We start from the raw sequence: 6,590 nt of genomic DNA, 5'->3' as shown, positions 1-6,590 counted from the left end.
TAATACCAAGAAAGATGATAAGGGAATAACGAGGTATTTCTACAGAATTTGGGTTCCAAACGTTTAAGAGCTTAAGGACTGGATCTTAGATAAAATCCATAGCTCGAGGAATAAGATTTAGGAGAAACCCCGAATGTGATACTCAGGGAGGTTGCCATTAAAAAAGAAGGGGCCCATAACATAATGAAGTGGAAAACAAGGATTTTAACGTATAAGATAACCCCAAGTATGGGAGAAGGATGAAACATTTCATACTAAGGAAACAGAAAGTTGAGTAAAGAAAGGAGACCTGAGACGGTACTCCTATACGGTAATTCATGGACCTGTCTAAAGAGAACTTAGACTATTATCCCCAACCACCACCCTGAGGAGACAGTGCGGTGGGAAATTCTTTCAGGACCTTTAAGTCGCTAAGCTCTCAGAGTTCCAAGGAACAAGCGAACCCAGTAGAGGCGAGAGCCTGGCTAAAGGAAATATAGGAATCATTTGAGATTCTAAATGATGGATGAATCACAAAAGACTATTTTTATCACTTACCCTTCTAAGAGAGAGGCCACCCGCTAATGAAAGACCAAGAAAGGCACGGAGCCAGAGGTTAGAATAAACTGATTAAAGTTTAGTCAATTGTTTTCGGGAAAGTAATTCCCAAGGTTATGGAGATAGTGTAAAAGCTTTAGAGCCAGAACAAAGGCGGACGAGTATGATGAATTATGAAGCTAAGTTGTAAAAGTTGTCAAGATTCATTCTGATGACAAGAATCCCAGAACGACGTGATGTTTGAAGTCAATGAGTAGTGGGTTCATGAAATGATTGTAATAGAAAAGAAAAAAAACTGAAGTGGAAAGGAAAATAAAGACAATAGAGTTTGAGGAATAATAAGGGAGTTGTGTATGAGGAAACCCTAAAGACTCGTAGCAATAGAAATAGAAAAGTATATAATCGTCAGGATGAGGGTGATTCACCATGAGTTAAAGTTGATGGTTGAAGGTATAAGAGATACATATAGTTTATCCCCTGTAAGTTGGGAGGAGTCGAGGAAACCTTGAGATAGTTTGAAGGATAAATAATGAGATGCGGATAGACTGAGGAGACAAGAAAGTAAGAAATTAGTAAAATTGAATGAAGGAAGTGACCTTCAAGAATGTGAAGTGTAAGACCGGGGGCATGATACCCAGAAAGGGAGACACCAGGTATGAAAGATATCCCAACATTGAGATGACTGTTGAGATAAATAACAAAAGTAAATGAGGAATTATTAAGAAGAAGTTCACGTTGAACATGACCAATATCTTCCAGAAGATCCCTGTTTCATTACCAAATTTGGAAGGAAAAGCGGGTAACCATTGTTATCTTTTGAAGGCCATAAGGGTTGACCTCAGTTTTAATAAGGATGCTATTGTGAAATTGGTCTAGACTATCGAGGTGGGAATGATTGAATAAGACACCCTTATCAGGGATATATGACTTGATTTATCCATGGAAGGATGCATGTACCTTTTTAAAGGTGGAATTAAAGATAGAACATCGGTAACTTAAAATGAATCCTAGGGGAATGCATAAAGGTTGGCATTTCACCCTTAATAGGGATAGTATGAGTTTTGACAGTATGAATTGGAAAGGATTAAGGTAATAACAACCTTTAAGTATCAGTGGAGAAATTTTTCAGAAACATATAGACAAATGGTTCTAGTATTAGTAAAGGGTATTTTCATATGCCCTGTATCTAGGGAATACAGGAGGAACGATTCAAGGATAACCTTAGAGGTTTTACAAGGAGAAAGGTAATATTCAAAATTCTCAAGAATAGAAATTTTGATAAAGGAAATATGACGTAATAAAAATAATGCCAAGTGGGGCACATGTTAAACCATGAGAAAGTATAGATCGACCCAATGAGGGTCGAGATTGGTGAAAACAAGAAGGACCCAAGGTAAGAGACTTCCTAAATATGATCGAGAGTCAGTCGTGACAATGAAAACCTCAAAAAGACCGAGGCAATAACTTATGGAAAAATGGTGATTTTTTTTTTCTCACCAAAGCGTAAGGAAGAGCATTTTCACACAAGCAATGATCGGAAATGAGGCAGAAAATTTAGTTGAAGGTCATTTAAAATGACATTGATTGTAAGAAAATTTTACTATCAGGAAAGGCCAAAGAGGTGGCCGACACTCTAAGTGTAAGAGAGGAATCATAGGCGCTCATGCCAGAAGAATACAGTGATGATGGTTGAAGCCGTGAAGGTTGTATTATGGTTTGGAAGATTGAAATTCCTTCTGAAGGCTGTGCAATACTCAACTGTAATAGTAGTTTGGTAAAGGTTTAATTCGTATAATCGCCATGAGCGGGCTATCTATCTTAGAAGGTACTATTTTGAGAATAAGCCAGGACCATGTTTCAAAAGGACTAAACAAACCTTTGAGTTAAGTCTTCTATTGAAGGCATATGATTAAGAATGGTATTAACCTGCTATCGTTGCTTTCATTGAAACTCTTCTGCAATTTTATCTGCTTCATGTCATATGTACGTCAAGTTTAGGAGTGTTCTTCATGAATCATGTGCGGTGATCATGTCACCTCCTTAGAAGAATTCGATACGACAGGTATGGACTCCGTATGGTTAGCTATTAAGATTCCAAGGAAAACGAATGACTACAGTAGGTCAGTGGTGGACCATAGTAATGCAGGAATGATTCCGCGAGTAATGAGCCGATTACAAGCGTGAGAGTTGTATTGGAATGGATGTTGAGATTGAGTACCGCTAATCGGGTCGTGGTGATATATAAGTCATCATTGATAGACTAATTAAGTCGATTGTCTACCTATTGAATATTTATTCCTTCTTATCAATAGAGAGTCGTATTACTATACGAGGAAGGTTGCGATGCAAGCATAGAATTCTAGTAACGATGATATCTAGAATGAGATCCCAGATTCGATTTTCGATGTCGAGGGAGTTTCAAAGGTGATTGTGTATAAGCTCGAGGAAGAGCATGGGTCCATAGAATGATGGACGAAATAGCAAAAATATTTAGGCATGTGAAATACGATGTTATAATACTTGATGTTGAGATATATACGTATATGTTTTGTTCTCCTATGATAAACCTCTATAGTTCAGAGGTAGATTCCAAGCCAGATATTTTGTGGCAGTATATTTTTTACATATATACAATTCTCTTCAATTCGTTCTTTTCTCTTCTTTTCATTGCATGTAATCTGAGAAGAACAACCCTTCCAGAAGGGGAGGGATTGCCGAATGACTATCTATCTGTGTGATAGAAGCCTATTAGGATACCACATGTTGTTTAATTGCTTGTCAAGTACTGAAGGCTGGCCACCTTCTGTACTAACTATGCGATATAACAAGTGTTCATGATCATAGTGATCTCTCAATAAATTCTTTTACTTCTATATGAAGGACCAAGCTTTCGAAGATGGAAGCAGCTAAAGGAAGTAGTATCAGTACGGTGGCATTCCGATTCTAACGCGTTCGTGATACTAAGGTTGACGTGGTTATTAAAAGGTTATAGAACGCTAACGAGCAAAAGTATAACCAGTATAATATTAGGAACGGAAGGTAGTAGCGATTACGAACTGGAAAAGAATTGGTATTGAGAAGCCAAAGCTATAGTGCTAGAAGCTATGATGAAATTCCGTGCAATAGACTTGAAAGAATTTGGAATGATCACTTAACGCGGATTAAGTTTTCTCACGATAATCGATCGTATGTCAGTATCGAGGTATCGCCTTATGAGATCCTTAAGGGAAGACAATGTCGGTCTCCCTTATGTTAGGATGATGATTGCAGAGCGCAAGATGCTCGGACCAGCAGTGGTCCAAAGGACCAAGGATATAATAGATCTACTCATAGGACGGCTGGTAGTAGCCCACGATGGACATAAAAAGTATGTTGATTTGACACAAAAGGACAAAGAATAGGAAATAGGGGACCTAGTAATGTTAAAGGTATCCCTTGGAAAGGATTGATGAGGTTCAAAAAGAAAGGAAAGCTAAGCCTACGAATTGTTGGACCCTTTGAGGTATTAAGACGTATTGGGAAGTTAGCATATGAGCTAGCCCTACCCCCGAGCATGTAGCAGGTCATAACGTGTTTCACGTATCAATATTAAGGAAGTGTAATTCGGATGCCAGATAAATAGGAGCGTATGAGCGCATAGACATGCAACCAGATGTAACCTATATGGAGCAACCAGGAAGGGTTATAGATCGAAAAGGAACAAGTGCTTTGGAGAAGGGTTATCAAACTAGTTAGAGTTTGATGGTAGAACCACAATGTGGGAAAATTTACTTGAGAGTTAGAAAGTGCAATGCTAAGAAAGCATCCCTATTCATTTTCTATCCGATTCCGGGACGGAATCCTTTTAAGGAGGGGAGACTGTAATAACCCCAATTTTTGGAATTTTTGAAACCCTTATGATTAGTGATTTTGCTGATTATGCTGAATAAGAAAAATTTTCATGCCACACTTTGTAGGGGTTCTTTTATTGTTATTCTGAGATATTATTAGTACTCTATATGGTATATAAGTGTATGTAAAGATCGTCAGAATCCAAATTCGAACACTTTGATTTTTCCCGAAAATCCACCAGATACCGAAAGAATTGAGTATGAGGTAACATAATTAAAAGGATTTAAATTCAAGGATTATAAGAGAGGAACATAAAAGGAATATAAAATATTGAGAAAGGTTTAAGGGAACCCAAGTAATAAGATCTCAGATATGATCCCTCAAACGACGAACGAAAACAAAAGATAAGCGAATCGTATAACATATCAGCGGTCATTAGCCAAGTAATTAAGGGATTAATCAAAAAGGTAGTGGATGATGATGTCATCACATGACACAAGCTTGCTTGCATAAGCATGACAAAGGAGTTTTGTTTGTTGGGTGATTTTGGGCCATACAAAATTAACCATGGTAAAAAGGTTAAAACAAATTTCAAGACAAAAAGAAGAATCAACCAAGCAAATAACATTAATCAAAAAGAGAAGAGTTGACTTTGCAAGAAGAAGCTCTGGGCCAAAATAAACACAGAAACTTCAAACTGTCATATCTCCTTCAATACTCACTCAAATGTTGTGTTCTATAGCTCGTTGGAAAGGTATTGAGATGGCCTACAACTCTTGTTCACAAGTCTCGTCTAAATAAGCATGGTAAGACCCTCATTTATACAGTGCTTTCAATCGGACTTTTAGAAACTTTAAAGCCTAACTTTGTGTTCTTGATTTCTTTGGAAAGATCAAGCTTGTAGGAGGCTCAATAAGGCTTCCTAGCAACTTAACACCTTCCAAGAAAGGTATTAATCTTCAAACCCTTTAGTAATAAGTTTTAATGTTGAAGTTTGGAGATGGTTTGGATGGATGAGTAGTAATTTGAATGATAAGCATGATTCGAGCTTTAATTGTTAAGTAGTTTAGTTGAATTTGGAGGTGTTATAATATATGATTGGATTGAGATCCTTGAGCTTATTATGACTGAAATCAGTAGTATTAATGTGTATCTTGAGTTTTTATTGATTGGTAGTTGGATTGATATGATTTGGAATGGTAAAAATTTGGGAAATCGCGTAAACATAGCCGTCGTAATGTCCGATTTACTTTAGACTGTTTTTGCTCTTAACATCCGGACCCGAGAACTCACTGTTAGGTTTTGACCATTGCCATTATTAGATAGTTCATGTTACGAGCTTCGTTTTGATATGTGGTACATTTGAATCCGATGTACGGTTTAGGAGAAACGACAGTTTTAAGTAACGGCGTTTCGCGACCGAACTTTTACCCCTCCCCTTACGTTGAAACCTTGGTTAAGGCCCTTAAATGACTAATTGGGGTATGAAACATTTATGTAAAGTGGATTACGAAGTTTATAAGGTACTCGCGAGAGAATCGCCTTAAAACCCTTAATGGCTAATTTATTAAAAATGGTGGAGCCGAGGGTACTCGAGCGACTTAAGTGAATCGTTAAGCGCGAAAGCGAACGTTAGGACTCTAAATGGTTAAAGTCTAGTTTCTTAAGCGATCGGGGTTTAATTCCGACTTATGTTGTTGCTCATAGGTTATCGGACCCACTCTAAGCTTAAGTCTACCCCGGAGCACTCAGGCAAGTTTTCTACCCGTTATACTGTTGTTGTGATGTATATATGTATATGCATTATCTTGTGATAAGTGCATGAATGTTATTAGCAAATCTTGCGATATATTGGAGCATGTGATATGGTATATATGCATGTCTGTTTCGTAATCTTGATATATATTGTTGATTCAAATGCTTATAATTGCATAATACCCATGCTAGAGATAAGCAGTAGTTGCGTATACCCTTAGTATAGGGGACCCAAAGGCGAACATTTTCTAAAACCGGGAGTCGATGTTCCCGAGTATATTATATATATATATATTTATATATTTAGATATAGTTTTCAAAACTATGAATCGAATAAGGTTTATTCGATAACTTTATTTTATTAATGAATATTATTTTGAATATTCATTCGAGGACTTATTACTCCGTCTAATTTATTAATGAATATTATTTTGAATATTCATTCGAGGACATATGACTCCGTTTAT

The sequence above is a fragment of the Apium graveolens genome, chromosome 2, assembly GCF_009905375.1.
Source record: "Apium graveolens cultivar Ventura chromosome 2, ASM990537v1, whole genome shotgun sequence".
NCBI lineage: Eukaryota > Viridiplantae > Streptophyta > Magnoliopsida > Apiales > Apiaceae > Apium > Apium graveolens.
This window is presented reverse-complemented; position numbering follows the sequence as displayed.